General features: G+C 39.3%; 1 long non-coding RNA gene across 1 annotated transcript in view; it reads left to right on the top strand.

The window, feature by feature from the left end:
• Window positions 1-17,074, top strand: part of LOC142830662 (uncharacterized) — a 37,041-nt gene extending 19,967 nt beyond the window's left edge. Inside the window, exon 3 of the long non-coding RNA XR_012906104.1 lies at window positions 16,209-17,074. This is a non-coding gene — a long non-coding RNA (uncharacterized LOC142830662). The remainder of the gene's footprint in view (window positions 1-16,208) is intronic.
• Window positions 17,075-17,853: the final 779 nt, after the last annotated feature.

The raw sequence follows: 17,853 nt of genomic DNA, 5'->3' as shown, positions 1-17,853 counted from the left end.
GAAATATCTGCAAAAATGTTTTGATTTCCTTTTTAGTTCTTTCTTATAACCATAATAAGATATTTTTTGTTCCCATATAACATTACAGTCGTATTTTATGATATCTAATATAAAATCATATTCATATGCACAATTGTGCTGACACGCTGTCCATTGTTTACTGTACCTGCACTCCTTTGATATGTGTTCACACTGTATTTTGTGTTGATATGGCAATTATATACTTTGGAAACATCTCCAACAGCTTTTGATGAGTATATTCTTTTCTAGAAATTTGGTAATGTGTACATTTATTAAAACAATTGATATTCAGTGACCAACTTATCAGCTATTTCATCTTTTACTTGGGCTTTGCTGCACTATCCATCTTTTATTTGATCTCTTTCCACTTTTGAATTGCAGCTCTTGATCTTTCAATTCTTGATTTATATGGAAAAAACACAGTTTAATAATTCACCCAAACAGCTGCATAAAGCCTGAAATTCAGTGTCCTTCTCATGCCACTTTCATAAAGCTCTTTCATTTTTTTATCATACATTTTCACAATATTTTTGCAGAGCAGCTATGGACTTTATTGAAAAGATAAAAACAAGAAAAAAACTTCACATACTGCATTTTTAACTTTTAAATTAAGGGTCAGAGTGTTCCTGACCTTCATTTGGGTAAAGTGAGGCAGACAAGGCACAAGGAATTTGTCCTGGTTCTTCCTTATTGCAGTTCATATAAAGTTTAGGCACAATTGCAGTCACTCTGTCAGTGGAATCTGGAACAGGAATTTTCACTCTCTTCCAAATTCCACGATAGTGGTTTACAATGAAAACCTATTGCTGAGCTCTCTTTCTCAAACTATCTTTAATGAACAAATGCAGACAAATGCAGTACACAGCATATCAGTTATGAATACAATTATGCAATAGAACAGATACTGTACAAAATGTGTATATTTACGTGTTGTGAATGAATGGAGGGATTTGAGATATGGATGCATAACTCCCACAAGGACTATACCCCCAGCATCCCTTAACAATGACCATACTGATATTTATGTTTGAAACAGTTCTTCATTTGGGATTTATTTGCTTTTCTCAGTCCCAGAGGATTACCAGGTTCTTCAAACTTTGTCTCTTCCTAGAATACAACCATTTTCTTGACTTGAGCCCCATGAGGTAGGAGGTAACTTACATGTAGTTCCTTCCCCAGACCTTTCTTCTTCCCAAAGGGTTTGCAATTTTTGTTTCAATAGAGTACTTTCTCCAGGTCCTCTTCCCTGTCTTCTCCACCCTCCCACTCTTAGGCTTTCTCCCCAAACTGAGTTCCAGCTTTGTCTTTGTAGACATTTGATCCCCCACTGCTCGGGTTAGTCATTATAATTAAGTATCCAGCACATTCATTTGGGGGATAAATGCATGGTCATGGGCCCAGCTTGCCTTACCGAATCAGCCAGCCCTTGATACATACACACTCTCTTTCTCTAAAATTATTTATGGGACTCCCCAGTATCCAGCACATTCATTTGGGGGATAAATGCATGGTCATGGGCCCAGCTTGCCTTACCAAATCAGCCAGCCCTTGATACATACACACTCTCTTTCTCTAAAATTACTTATGGGGTTTGTTAGAAAAAATTAAGCTCTTTGGGGGAAGAAAAGATAAACTAAAGTAAATTATAGGCATGGAGTAATGGAAGGGACCTCCATTTATCTAGTCCAGTCCCCTGCACTGCGGCATGACTAAGTATTATCTAAACCAGCAGTTCTCAGACTGTGGATTGGGACTCCAAAGTGGGTTGCAATTCCATTTTATTGTGACCACCAAGACTGGAGTTAGGCTTGCTAGTTCCAAAGCCTGAGCACCACTGCCTGGGGCCAAACTGGAAGCCCTCGGGTTTCAGACCCGGATAGCAGGGCTCATATTACTGGCCCCACGCCTAGGGCTGAGTCCTGAGGCTTTGACTTTGCTGCCTCCCTCCTGGGGCAGCCAGGTTTGGTAGGGCTCAAACTTCCCCTCCCCCCCGCAGTTGTGTAATAATTTTTGTTGTCAGATGGGGGTCATGGTACAATGACATTTGAGAACTGCTGGTCTAAAATATTGGTTTTCAAATGTATTTGATTGTACCTCCCTGCTTTGTGTCTGCAGTCATTTATGCTCCTCCCCAAGTACATATACTGCCACCCAGCTCTGAAGTCAAAGGGGAGAGACCTTGTGACAGGTGTTCATCTAACTTAACCTGTTCCTAAAAATCTCCTGTGATGGGGTTTCTATAGTCTCTGTACGCAACTTTTTGCATGACTTTGCCACCCTGATGGATAATAATTTTTTCCATGTGTCCAAATCAAATTTCTCTTCACAGAACATTTAGCATTTACAAAATTTGCAACGAAAGAGCTGTCAGTCATCAATTATTACCAGATTTGGAGCAATGTCCATTTTTCTCTTATTTCTCAGATTTTGGGGTAAAGTTCATTGAAGTTTGAAGTCGTTTATTGACATATAATGTTAAAAAGTGCTTAGTGTTTATGCCCAATGTTCACCTAGGTGAAATTTTAAATTATAAACATGAATGGGCTGTTTGCTGAGAGGTTTCTGTTGTTGTTCTGCATGGCATTATGATCACTGGGATATTCACTATTGATGGGATAGTATGCACACACTATGTAACACAGAACAACTATTAAGCATTATATGGCTCACTGTTCACCCTGCCTCAAGCTTCTGTATTTCTGGAAATATCTATTAACTTGTTCTGTTTGTAGACAACCACCAAGTTCCAAAGCTTCAGAGGCAAATGGGAGTATTTCGTGGCACATGGCATCTACATTGCATGGTTATTTTGAAATAACATCTACACAGCCATTCCATTATTTTGACATAATTTCAAAATAATGGATGGCTTATTCCAAAATCTGTAAACTTCATTCTATGGGGAATAATGCCTATTCAGAAATAGCTATTTCAAAATAAGGCATGTGTAGATACTCCACTTCTGCTATTTCAAAATAGTCCCTCACCAGGGCCATTCTAAGTTATTCCTCCCTGTGACGGGGCGGACCCACTCCCTGGGAGTGGAGCCGATTCACCCCACACTTATCCCATGCTGACCACCGAGCTTTACAGGGCACACGGTGGGTGGTCAGCCACCTATGCTGCCTGCTTCCGCATGGCAGCCCAGCTGAGTGGCGCCACGGTCAGGAGAATGCCAAATGCAGTGATGCGCCAGATGGTACGTCTGGGGTGGGGGGAGTGGAGTCTGGAGATGTGAGTCAGGGGAAGGGACTCATAGGGTAGGGCCAGGCGGGCAGTTCAAAAGGGATACGGCCACAAGAAATACATTTGAAACTACGGTGGCTTGAGACCAAAATAGACGGTTACTGAGGCCGAAGAGTTGTAAAATTGTGCATAGAAGGAATGGCTGGATAGCCACCAGACCCAGGGTAAGCTGGGAAGAAGGGGGAGCAGAGACCCGCTCCTCCACACTCCCCAATGCCTCCTGGGACTCTAAATCGAGATAGCATGTCTACATTAGAGAAGGCTGCCGTGGACTAATTTTGAGGCTTTCCTGCAGTGTAGGCATGTTATTTCAAAATAAGCTATTTCTGAATAACTATTCCAGGGTAGCTTACTTTGAAATAAGCATGCAGTGTAGATGTACCCCTACTGCACTGGTGTAGCAGAAGACATCATAGACTTCAGGCTTAAGACCTATTTATATTTGGCCACACCCTTTGGGAATGGATCAACAAAATATATTTGCAGTCAGCATTGTAATTATGCCTTGTATCTAATATAACACCTGTGAACAGTTTCACTGAAGTCAGTGGAAATATGTGTGGAGTGTCATCACTACTGAATAGGAGAAAAGGGATATGAATTGACAGAAAGGTGTTGTAATTGCAATAGACATTGCCTATTGTATATAAATGTTTTGACTGTTCAATAAAACTCAAAATCTAAGTCCATGAGATTATTCAGAAGCAAAAAGTTAAGATTGTGTGTATGTGTTTGCATGATCATGTCTTTAATTTGAATTTGATTACCATAATTGCAAATGGCAACTGGGTTAAGAAAGCATATGGTTAACTGATCATTTGTGCAAAAAAATCTAGTTTGTGAACACCATCATGATAATTGCACAAGGAAACTTGGAAAATTGTTACACATACTTGTTTTTGTTTTTTAAAATAATACCTTGATTCAATTTGATTTGAAAAAATAATTAGTAATAAAATCATAACTCTCTTGTTTATGAGGTAATAATCCAATTTGTAAATGGTTACGCTGCTTGGCTGGAAAATAGGCAATTGCTGTTGCAATGCAAGTTTAGTCAATGCAAAATTAATAAGCATTGTTTCTAATTCTTCACAAAGGAGGACTATATTGGTTAGCTTTCTCTGGCCCACTTCGTAGACCTACAGTAGACCCACTGCTGGATATGAGTAATTCCCATTGCAGTTAATAGTATTTAAAATCAGATTTTTTTGCTGCTTAAAAGTCTGTGGATACATTGTGTTGATTTGGACCTCAAGAGCTCAGCCAAACTTTCTACAGGCTTTTTTGTTTGACCTCGGGCAACCGGCTTAATCTCGCTGTGCCTTAGTTCCCCTTTTGTAAAATGTCAGTAATACAATTTCCCTATTTCAGAAGGTTGTTTGAGGATAAATGTTAATGACCATGAGGTGCTCAGCTATTACAGTCAGATATAAGACATATAAATAGATATAACAATTCTCAAGCACTAGAATGTGTCAGCAGGAAAGCAAACATGTTCTCATACTGTACATTGCCAAATAGTTTCTTAAAAGCATACTTTTATGATGATGTATGATATTAGATCAATGTCCATAGATTTCCAGTGCAGTTTTCAGGCACTAATACCACATGCTGAGACGTACCCTAGTTTTCACATTTTGAGCACTGACGTCTAAGAGAGACATAACTGAGTATTTTACACTGAGAAATGTCGTATGTTGGCGTTGAAGATTAAACATCTGAGACATAAGTGAGATATACTAAGTGCTTTTTTTATTCTGAAACAATATACCCAAGTGTTTCTCTATACAGAGAAGGGAATTGTTCAAATTCCGATATATTGACATATTCCTTACTAAACACTTTATAATTTTCAGAGATAGATTGTACAGAGATAAAACAGACTTGGTGTCTGCTCCTTTGGGGAATGAAAGGTAGCATCGCTATACTATAACTTCAACCATATTCGTATTAGGATGAGCCTTAAAGATGGTGAGGGCGAAAGAAAACAAGTTGGGATTTTTGTCTGTACCACTTCTGAATTGTGGATAATTTTAATTTTATACTAAAATTACTGTGTCATTCAATGCCTATTTGTATGTGAATCCACTAGGAGTTTGCAGGGTTGTGTCATATCTGTGCCAGGCCAGGGACAACAATGACTGGTGAACAGCACTCAGTGATTGTTCAATGTAAAACACTTTCGGACAATAGATTTGCTCTAGCTAGGAGAAGACACTTCATCCTCTTGACTGAAGGGAGCAGAGTAGAGCAGTGGAAAATTACTAAAAAGCAGAACAAAAGAAGCAAGTGACCCCAGCAGGAGTCTATAAATGGACTCCTGGGAGAACTGTGGAGGGAGTCATTTTGCACCATATTAAGAAGAAGGAGGCTGCTGCAGGGCAGAGAAGACAATGGGATGGAAGGGTGAATTAGCAAGGGATGTTGCATTAATTTTTGTTATTGTTTTACAAAATAAAATAGAAAGAGTATAAAGATGTTAAACTACAAAAGTGTGTGAGTATTGATGCTTTATAACTGGTGCATGTCCTTGAGAGAGGTGTACTGGAAACCATGAACTTCATACCATTTGGGTGGAGTTCTGGGAAAGGTGTGTGTTTAAGTACTGGGGAATCTGAAGGGTCAATGGTGAATCCAGAGAAGCTAGGCAGTTGGACATCATGTTCCAACACTCAGACAGGGATGTCTTATGAAAGATCTGTGACCTGAGGGGGTGCCCAGGACCCTAGATTGGGGCAGAGGTTAGACACCATTCAGGCACCAATAGCTTGCAAAGTCAGAGAAGCCCAAGTGACAGAGGCTTGTATTCTCTTCATATAACTCCCACTGGGTAGCCTGAACTTGGCACTTACTATTGTAATGCCAGCAGATGTTACACTAATAAGTGCACCAAGCCTGGGACCTCTGGAACTTAGTGCATGAGCCTCTACCATATGAGCTAAAAGCCAGCTGGCTATCAGCTAACATTGTACAGCAGACTCATTATTCTCTCTGGGTATGTCTAAACAACATAGCTCCATCGACAGAGCCATGTAAAATCGTTTACTCGGCATAGTCAATGAAGCGGGGATTTAAATAATCCCCACTTCATTAAAATAAAAATGGCTGCCGCGCTGTGCCGAAAATCAGCTGATCTGACACAGCTTGGCAGTCTAGACACGGCGCGGTCGAGAAGGGAAGACTTTGTCGGCCGCTCCAGTAAACCTTGTTTCACTATGCCGAGTAAACTATGAAGTATAAGGAATAAGAGCCTCCGGAAAAGGGCGCTTTTTCTGGAGGATCGGGGCCAGTGTAGATGCTCTTTTCCGGCTTTTCTAAAAGCCGGAAAAAAGCGGCGGACATTTTTATTTAAATGCCGCGGGGGATATTTAAATCCCCCGCGGATTTCCCTACTACGATAGTTGAAATTAACATGCCCCTTCCGGAAAAGGGGCCAGTGTAGACGTACCTTGAGAATAAAGGACTGAGGGAAGTGAGATGTGGGAGAATAAAACTGAGCTCTAGAGAAATGTTTGGCTAGAGTTTCCTCTACAATATGTTACAGTTCCGACTTACATACAAATTCAACTTAAGAACAAACCTACAGTCCCTATCTTGTACGTAATCCGGGGACTGCCTGTAAAACAGCAGAACAGAGGGCTTTTTGCAGTGTAGGTATACCTCTTTCTATGAGGAATAACTCATTTTTGCGCAAGAGTAGATGGGACAGTATACTAGGCTTACATTAGGATTTATGACACCTTGTCTAGTGCTTTATAGTTTTCAGAGAGAGATAGTACAGAGCTAAACTGTGGACTTGCAGTCTGCTCCTTTGGTGAGTGGGAGAGAGCATCCTTATGTCAGATTTACAATAGTATGGTGTATTAAGAGCCTTAAAAATTGAGAGAGTGAAAGAAGACTGCATTTAGAGGCAAGATTAGCATATTATCTATTTATACAAGCACAGCCTTGGTTTCCACCCTGGAACAACATTCCCATTTCCTGTGATATCAGGAAATGGTCACATCATGCTAATGTCACTGCTTTTTCTGGAAGGAGGAGAGAAAAGGGCTTGCCTCCACTGACAGGAGGCTCACCCCCACTGGTAATAGACAGTATACAGATCCAGGCAGCCATCTGCAAGAAGTGGTGGCCTGCAAGGTGAAGAGCAAAGTAGAACTACTAGGGATTTGGTATTGTTGAGGAAGGTGAGATGTAGAACAGACAGTAGGAACTGGGATATGGAGGCAGGTAAGAAGAATGTGGCATGGATTAAGACTGATACCTTCAATGAATGGCTACAGGCACAATGGATGATAACAGAACTATAGAATTACATTTGCTGGTCCGATGCTTTGAATCTGTACCTGAAAATCCATCTGAATCTTGTTACATCCCTGCCATTTCTGTGTGACTCTGTTTAGATTCTTCCTTAGTAAAATGGGCTGTTACCCTATACTAAACACAAATGTTTGTCAAAAAGTGGGTTGGACATCCTCAGTCTGCTTGAGATGGTTGTTCAAGCAATAGGTAGCCTTGTACTTCTGGTTTTCCATGGTTGACCTTGATGCCTTCCATGGAACACTTGCATTTTGAATATCAGGCTGGCTGTATACTGCAGCCATTTCCTCATTGCTTGCACCTGCATTGAAAGAGGCTAAAGATTTATTAAATACTATAGATTTTGCAATAAAACTGTTACCACAAAAATATTATTTGACCTATGACTGGGAAGGGAGAAGGTCCTTCTGATGCAGATGAGATGGGAGGCATCCATCTCTTTATTAAGATGTGGTCTGCACCATGACAAAGTTTAAAGGCAGCTACTGTATAATGAACCACCTTCCAGAATGTACTGAAAGCACATATTTACTGAGGATATCAGTTTTCAGTCTCTGAAGTTGTCGGTCAGACAAAGCTGATTATTGCCAGCCCATAGTGAGGACTCTCAATAACTCAACAGCATAACTGAACACCCACTATTTAACCACAAATGATATTTATTAAGTTTGTGCAGCCATTGTACTGTCACACACTCATTATTAAATGTGTGTTTCTCTAATCTTGCATCATCTCAGTGTTTTATTTAAAAACTAAAATCAATATTCATGTCACAGAGGCTTTTCTTTTTCACTCTTGTTTAAATCTCTCAAGAGTATTCCTCTACTTTTCCAGCACCTTCAGCACAGACAGTAAGCATAATGTGTCTACCATAAACCTGAATCAGAGAAGGTATTTTAAATAATTTAATATTTTAAGGAAGACTCAAGAATAAAGGCTTTCCCCCTTATCTTTAAAATAAACAGCACAGTGATACTTTTTACTATGCTACATAAAATAATAATTAAAAGAAAAGGGCTAGATGAGTAGCACATATCTTTGGTAGTTAATAAGACAAGATAAGTCATTGAAAAATCTTACTATTATTAAATTGTTTAGCAAAGTAATATTTCACAAACAGCATAATAATAAATGTAGAAGTTAAAATTTGAGAATAGTGAACAATCTAGCAAAATAGTTAAGTATAATTTATGTCAGGGATATTTACTGCTCCACATAATCCTCTCTTTCTGAAGCATTAACTCAATCTTTTGTGTGAAAGAATAAAATAACATTCTTTGTAAAAGCATGCTAAGTCAGTGAGATATTCTGCACTGTACTTTGCCTTTGTATTATTATACAAAAAGTGCTAATAAATGAATCAATAGAAGAACAATATTTTAGGTATCTGAGCTATGTGCTAGGGATATAGGAAACAAAACAACGTTGTAGAGGTGTTCTGCTGGTGTCAGTGTGTATCTCTTATAAATTAGAGGTTGCATGTGAGAATGAGATTCATAATGCACACTTTCAGAATAATCCCCAAAAATGTAACACTGAGATAACAGAAAAGATGTGGCCCTCATAATACATAAAAAGACTGCTCTTTAAGAAAAATAAATTAATCAAAACTGTTAGTAGACAGAAGGATTAAAGAACTGTAATAGGACCATGCTACAGATATCCACAACAGGAAAGGCAGGAGAAAGGAGAAGGAAAGACTATATGCTGAGATAAGAAAAGTATGTATGGATAATAAGATTGTGATGATGGATGATCACACTCCCATAATATTAATTTGAAAACCCTTCAAACTTGATAGAAATAATAGCTCTTGCAAATTACTGCTTCCTGGGTCATATCAGGAGTAGCTCAAATATAAATCTGGCTCTAGCAGAGCTAATGCAAATACCAGCATCACTAAATAAGAAATAGTTGATGCACATAATGGTCAAGTGACTGCAGCTAGATAATATTTCTCTAATCTGGAAATTGAACCAATTATACCAAAAAGAGGCACAGCAGTTTTACAATCAGTGTGTATAAGAAGCAAACCATGCATAAGAAGCCAATTCTAATCTCAGAAATCTGCCAGAGGTAAAGGTTCCATACCTGGTCGCAGATCCCTGCTCCAACTTCTCAGCCTGCAACTGTTCCTGTCAGCCTTCACCCCCACCCCTCCAAAAAAGTTGAGCGTTCTTTAGTATGGCGTGCACCCCACAATAAAGTTAAAGTCCAGGCATATCATGGAAGCCCAAGCAGGGTAGTACAGACACTCTCATAGGTGGTAGAGAGCTAGAGAGGTATGAGTATGGAGTAGGGATGTAAAAAGTCATTTAAAAATGTAACCATGTAACTGCTAAGAATCATAGCAGTTACACAGTTACATGCACTGCAGGCTCTGCAGAATAAAGCCTATACATAAAGCTTTATACTGCAGAGTCTGCAGCAAAGTCAGCTCCCTGGAAGCAGGGCTGGCAGCCCTCTTCTGACCCCATTCCCAGGGTAAAGTTATATTGCAGAGTCCACAGCAAAGCATACCTAGGGGCAGGACTGGCAAAGGGTGCCAGCCCCACTCCCATGGAGTCTTTGCTGAAGAATCTGCAGTATTATGGAGGAGAAATTTGGAAGGCCAGGGCCACTACAGACTTTTGTAATAGTAGTTTTAATGGATTGGTGAGATCAAGAGTAGAAGGGACCTAGGGGCTGAAAAAACAGAGGGGTATTTCTGACATTGGTAAACCTCTTTCTACGAGGAAGAAGCCTTTTTCCTAAAGAGCTCTCAGAAAAAGGCGTGTGGACAGGAAAGAGGGAGTTCTTTCGAAAGAAAGGAAAAAGCACAGGTGCCCTAGTGGCCACTCCATCCATAGTAATCACAGCATAAATGCGAGATAGCGTCCATTCAGTGTGGACACTATCTTTCGAAAAAGCAGATCTCTTTTTCAATGCACTTTGGCAATGTGGATGCTCTCTTTTGGAAGATGTTTTTTGGATGATCTCTTCTGGAAAAGGTTCTTCCAAAAGAAGCCTGCAGTGTCGATGTAACCTGAGAAAAGAGTTGAAGCAGAAGAGGACATGGAACTGAAAGCAGAGATGCCCACACTTGAGTTTGAACAGAAGTTGATAAAGACAAACAGGATTGAGTAAAGACTGCTTTCAGAAAGATAATATAGCATGCTTGAATGAAGATGGGGAAGAAACAGATACTGAAGATGAGTCTTGGAAAAGATGGGGAAGACAGGAAAGGTGCAGGTTAGGGGTTAAGGGAAACGAGGCTTGTGTTAAAATGTTCAAGCGTGTGTAGTAGACAGTAACACAGACCTTGGAATACAAGAGAAAAGGTTTTCAAGAGCAGAGGAGATGGGGAAGATAGAAAGCAGAGGAGACAGAAAGGATAGAAAGTTTCTATTGGATCTTGTGGATTTTGCTTTTAAAGAAATTAGCAGAGATCCTGGGCAAAGGAAGGAGCAAACAGGAATAAAAAAAAAAAAACCAACCAGCCTGATTATGTGTGTAATGCCTTCACAAATATAAACCCATCCAATCTATAAAAACAAAACACTGTTCAGTTATCCATCTGCCAGATATTAGCTATGCCACTTAATGCACTACTGGAAAATGCTCAAACTATGGTGATGAAGGTGGTGTAAGTACCTGTATAAAATAGAATATATGAGGGAAATTAGAAACTACTGAAATACACTGCAGAATACCTACAAAGAAGGCATAAACATTATCAGCGCCTTCCCCAAGAGAGGACTGAGCTGGCATTTTTACATTGTTTGGTTTACTTTAGTAAATGCTCAGAGGGAGGGAATGGGGGATTAAAACAACTATTTTCCATCGTGACTGTTCCGATAACTACTGTACCCTCAAACTTAATAGCTCCGCTTGTATTTCAGTGGGTATATATTCTTAAAAATAAAATCTATAATCCATGAGTTTCGCCATTACTCTCTTAGGCTACGTCTACACTGGCCCCTTTTCCGGAAGGGGCATGTAAATTTCAGCAGTCGTCGTAGGGAAATCCGCGGGGGATTTAAATATCCCCCGCGGCATTTAAATAAAAATGTCCGCCGCTTTTTTCCGGCTTTTAAAAAAGCCGGAAAAGAGCGTCTAGACTGGCCCCGATCCTCCGGAAAAAGTGCCCTTTTCCGGAGGCTCTTATTCTTTGAAGTAGGAATAAGAGCCTCCGGAAAAGGGCACTTTTTCCGGAGGATCGGGGCCAGTCTAGACGCTCTTTTCCGGCTTTTTTAAAAGCCGGAAAAAAGCGGCGGACATTTTTATTTAAATGCCGCGGGGGATATTTAAATCCCCCGCGGATTTCCCTACGACGACTGCTGAAATTTACATGCCCCTTCCGGAAAAGGGGCCAGTGTAGACGTAGCCTTAGGGTATGTCTACACTGCCACCCTAGTTCGAATTAGGGTGGCTAATGTAGGCATTCGAAGTTGCAAATGAAGCCCGGGATTTAAATATCCCAGGCTTCATTTGCATCTTGCCGGGCGCCGCCATTTTTAAATCCCCGTTAGTGCGGACTCCGTGCCCGCGGCTATACGCGGCATGGAGTAGGTAGTTCGAATTATGCTCTCTAATTCGAACTACCGGTACACCTCGTTCTGGTTGTTATTTTGAAATAACTTTTCTCTTCAGACATACCCTTACAGAATAAATTACTACTGAGTGAACATGTCCAGCTAAAATAAACATAGACACCTAATATTTACTCCAAACTTGAATTTAAACCTTTGAAGCAAAGGGGGGAAAAAACAAGTTCAGATTATTATAAGTGTTTGCCTACACTTCATGGCTCTGGCCAGAATGAAAGCAGAAATACTTTGGGGGCTGCAGACAGGAAACTCAGGGTACATCTACACAGCAGCATAATTTCAGAATAACTGAAGTTATTCCAAAATAACATAGTGCACCTCTACACTACAAGCCTTTATTTCAAAATAATGTCAAGCTGGAGAATTCCCATTTTACAGTTGTATTTAGTCATGAATAATTGCACAAAGTCACACAGCGGGTCAACAGCTGTCAGAACTGGCACCCAGATCTCCTGACTTCCACTCGACTAATTCTGATCCGATTATTTAACAGCTGACTTTGTTACAAACACATCTTGTAACAAAAGTCATTTCTGGAAGCTAATGAAGACCCTTTCAAGATATTTAATATTGTAATGTAATGTGGAGGGGAAGCTTTTTCAAAAGTCTCTGTGCTTTCCTCCTGCTGCTGGGGTACAGCTGTTCAGTAGCATAGCAATGACATATTCACCACAGTTTGGAATGCTAACAGGCCCCTCCAAATTTGTGAGCTCCTGCAGCTCTCCCATTATGCTCCTGTCTGGCAGAAAGACTGCTGCCACTGTGCTGACATTCATCACTGAGCATTCTAGCGTGGGCCTGGCACTCCCATGCTGATACACACAGTTGAAATCAGCATGAAAGTGCATCAGAACCTAGTCAACTTGGAGGATGTACTGGGAGTATTTTTCCCCAAATGTTTTCCCATCCTTCTGTACTATGAAATAATTCTGTAATCTGCAAAACTGGGGGGAAAAATTGAGGTAGGAGCAGAATGCCACAGATTTATAAAGGAAAAGAAGAAGAGAAGCTCTTTCATTACCTTTACTTTCCTAAGCGCATGACTTATTAAACAAACTTGTTAACTGGGATTTTGCATTTAGAGGATGAGATCAGTGAAGGAACAATAGGTCATTCCAGCAGTTATTGCTCACGCAAAACTTCCGGTGAAGTCAAATGGCACGATCACTCACATATACAAGTCTCCAACTCACTGCAGCACTGTTTCCTGTGATTCTAGGTCTTGTTTTATTGCAGTGACTCAGAAAGCATTGTGAGTTTATACAATAGATGACAAATTATTTTAGTGGTTTTCCCTGGGCTTGTAAAATATAAACAAACTTGATCAACAAGTGTCTCTGTGTGTGTTTTTTTTTCTTTTTTTGTTTTGCAAACTTCTACAGCCTAAGCAAAATGCAGGACAATGTAGCACTTTAAAGACTAACAAGATGGTTTATTAGATGATGAGCTTTCGTGGGCCAGACCCACTTCCTCAGATCAAATAGTGGAAGAAAGTAGTCACAACCATATATACCAAAGGATACAATTTAAAAAAATGAACAAATATGAAAAGGACAAATCACATTGCAGAACAGAAGGAGGATGCGGGGGGGTGGGAAGGGGGAGGAAGGAAGGTAAGTGTCTGTGAATTGCTGATATTAAAGGTAGGGAGAGTGGGATGTTTGTGAGTTAATGGTATTACAGGTGATAATTGGGGAAACTGTCTTGATAATGGGTGAGAAAGTTCAAAGACTTGTTAAGTCCTTGTCCGTAAGTGTCGAATTTTAACATGAATGACAGTTCAGAGGATTCCCTTTCAAGTGCAGATGTAAAAGGTCTTTGTAGCAGAATGCAGGTGGCTAAGTCATTTAGAGAGTGTCCTTTCTGGTTAAAGTGGCAAGAAACTGTTTTCTCTTTGTGATCTTGTCTAATATCTGTTTTGTGGGCATTAATCCTTTGGCGAAGTGTCTGAGATGTTTGTCCAATGTACATAGCAGACGGACACTTTCGGCACATGATAGCGTAGATTATATTTCTGGATGCGCAGGAATATGTGTTCTTGATCTTATAACTCACTTGGTTAGGTCCAATAATGGTATCAGCAGAATGAATATGTGGACAAAGCTGGCAACGGGGTTTGTTGCAAGGGAAGGTACCAGGGTTGGTATTAGTGTGGTATGTCCTGTGGTGGTTGGTAAGAATCATCTTGAGGTTAGGTGGTTGTCTATAGGAGACTATGGGTCTGTCTCCCAGAGCCTCTTTGAGTATGGTATCCTGTTCCAATATAGGCTGTAGTTTCTTGATAATGTGTTGGACAGGTTTAAGTTGGGGGTTGTAGGTGATGACAAGTGGTGTTCTATTGTTGGTTTTCTTGGGTCTGTCTTGAAGTAGATGGTTTCTAGGTATTCGTCTGGCTCTTTCAATTTGCTTTTTTGTTTCTCTGGGTGGGTAGTTGAGATTTATAAATGCTTGGTAGAGATCCTGAAGCTTCTGGTCTCTGTCAGTGGGGTTAGAGCAGATGCGGTTGTATCGAAGGGCTTGGCTATAGACGATGGATCGTGTGGTGTGTTCTGGATGGGAGCTGGATGCATGTAGGTAACTGTATGAGTCAGTGGGTTTTCTGTAGAGAGTGGTGTCTAATTTTCCATTGTTGATTTGTACGGTGGTGTCCAGGAAGTGGATCTCTCGTGTAGAATGGTCCAGGCTGAGGTTGATGGTGGGGTGTAGGTTGTTGAAATCTCTGTGGAATATCTCCAGTGTTTCTTGGCCATGTGTCCAGATCATAAAGATGTCATCGATGTACCGTAGGTAGAGGAGGGGTGAAAGGGGACGGGAGTTGAGGAAACGTTGTTCTAGGTCAGCCATAAAGATGTTCTACAGCCTAACAGTTTTCGACTGTAGTTTACGTAGCACAATATTGGAAAGATTGGAACGCATTCCACCAATTGCAGCAAAGAGCACATATTTTACAGGTATTTTTTTTCAATAGGCTTCACATATTTTATTTGATCATCAATATACCGATGAGTAGAAATGTCACTGAAATGAGACCTAGAAAAACATAGTGTCAAAATTTCTGAAGTGCTGAACATCTGCAGATCCTCTTAATTTCAACTTGCATTTGTGGCTACATTTCTGAATATTAAAGGTATAGTTTCCAAGGCATTTCCTGATAGCAGTGCCTGGTAGGCTGCAAATTTTGGAATCGTTGTATGGTTCACAACGTAGCTGTTCTCACACAATAGGTATATTTTCATTTTAGGTACTCCAAAAATAGAGTGTTTTTTCAGCCACTCTCCTTTCCATTTCTTGAATGAATATGAAGTGTTTGTGCCATGTTTAAGTTGTATTCCAATTTGTCATACAAAGGTTTAGATGTCATCCAACTACTCTTGAGAACACTTTAGAACGTCAGAGTCACTAATTTACAACACGTGTACATTTAATGTATAAATATGTACCTACATGTATAAAAATATATCTTATATACACACATACATACCTCTATATAAGCTGTACATATACTCTGTAAATAGAGAGAGAGTGTGTGTGTGTGTGTGAATGAGTAGAATATAATTTGAATGCATGACCAGAGAATTTGATGCAGAATCATTCCCTGGCTCTAGAGATTGTGTTCTAGAAACAAAGTTTAATTTTAGAAAATTGCATTTCTTGTGTTTATGGTTGTGAACAACATTTGACAACATTAACGAAGTATTAACTGGTACAGGCTTGAATACCTGAATCTGTGGAAAGTCTAAAACAATTGCCTTAGAGAAGTGTGAATTGCTCTATGTATTGTAATGGATTTTCTAAGATCTCACAATGGCAGTTTAAATAGCAGCATTAATTTTTGCTGCTGATCAATTATTTACAGTCTTTTTAAATTTATTTTCCAAGAACATTTATGGGAGATTTTTCTTTTTTGCTCACAGAAATATTGGCAGAATGAATGTCTCATAAATATTAATGCAAATATGTTTTCGTGAAAGTTTGCCCTTGAAGTATTTGAAATAACTTTTAACTTCCCTCCTTCTGTTTATACAATTTCAGTTATCCAATCAGGGAGGAGATGCAATATCACATGATTTTGGTGACCATACACTCTGACTAATGAATACCAAATATTGGAAGATAAAAGAGAATGATTCACAAACAACTCCTGAACTGAAATATGTTTGCATAAAGTATTAATTGAACAATTTATAATCATGAAGCAACATGTCACATTTTCAAAAATCTGTTCATAGATAAGGTATTTACTCTGAGTAATTCATCTGTCTCTAGTTAGGAAGCATTGGATCACTGTGTAGTCTTCACTTTCTTTTGATTTGTAATCCAAATACCCAGGGAAAAAAATCTCTAGATATTCTTATTTTATTTTTACGGGCTTTATGGGTAGATTGCAGTATTATGGATTTCTGTATAATTTAGAAATAATAATCAATGATATAAAAGTCAATATGATATGAAAAGGAGATTATGAAACTCAAACAGTCATGTTAAAAAGAGAAATGAGTAGTTTCTATAAAATGTCATATCTTGGTGTCATTTAAAGAAATCGAGCCATATTATCTAAAGCTATGTCTTTCTGAAATACCTGTTAATGAAGCCCTAACAACCTGCTTCCTAGTTTTTGGAAAAAGTCTAATGAAAACATATTTTGGAAACAAGTTCTGCTCATCAAAACATGCTTATGTAGGTGTGAACCAATTTTATGACTTTTTGTTGTACACACAGGCAAAATACTTGATTCTAAATAGTTCTTTAAGTAATTGTGTTTCCAAGTACAAATTTGGAGGTAGAATTCAGATGTATTAGAATTTATTTGACAATGAATGGTATGCCATAGCCTGAAAATTAAACATTATTCATAACTCCTCTGATAACTTCTGCCAATTCAAATTCATGTATTTCTTTTGGTATATGTTTCGGTTCTTGGAGACAATAATGTACTGAACTAAGCAGTTGTATTTCCTTGTTAATAGACAGAAGTAATGATGCATCATGGAGAAATACAATATACCTTAGGCCAACAATAATCTTGGGCCAAAATTTTCAAACTTGATATCTAAAGTTAGGTGTCTGAGTTCAATATTTAGGCTCCAAAGTTAGTAATTTATTTATCAGAGGTGATGAGCACCTGGAGTTCATTTTTTGAATGAAACATCTGCTGGAAATGTTTCCCAACAACAGCATGGCAGGTATCCAATGTATTTTGCTTTATGATTTTTGAAAATGCATGAACTCTGGTAAACCAGCTTCTAGACATTCATTTCTATGGCATCTAGTGTGAAAGGTCTCCGGCAAAGACTGAAGTGAAGTTGCTTGTTCTGAGGCAGAAGCCAAAGGATAGAGGGTGCTGAATTAACATTTTAGTATTTAATTATTGATTTAGAAGTCAGTGGGAACTGGGAGTGCACTCAGCATCTCTGATAATGAAGACACTTCATGAGGTGCCTAAATATGGATCTGATTTTATGCACCCAAGATGGCAAGTTTGGGTGGGAGGATGAGAGAGGCACAGCTACAGATATGGTTCAGAGACAAGCTACTATAATAACTTAAGGTTGGAAAGGAAGACTTCCAGAAGGGGAAGAATTGAGAAGATGGTCCCCAGATGGGAAAAGTAGGAACATGATGTTTAGAAGTAATGACGTGAGTGATGCAGAGTAAGTAAATTGGATGCTCCTAATTA

Source organism: Pelodiscus sinensis, chromosome 9 (assembly GCF_049634645.1).
Source record: "Pelodiscus sinensis isolate JC-2024 chromosome 9, ASM4963464v1, whole genome shotgun sequence".
Classification (NCBI taxonomy): Eukaryota; Metazoa; Chordata; order Testudines; family Trionychidae; genus Pelodiscus; species Pelodiscus sinensis.
The sequence above is the reverse complement of the archived record's forward strand: the minus strand, read 5'-3'. Positions and strand labels throughout refer to the sequence as shown.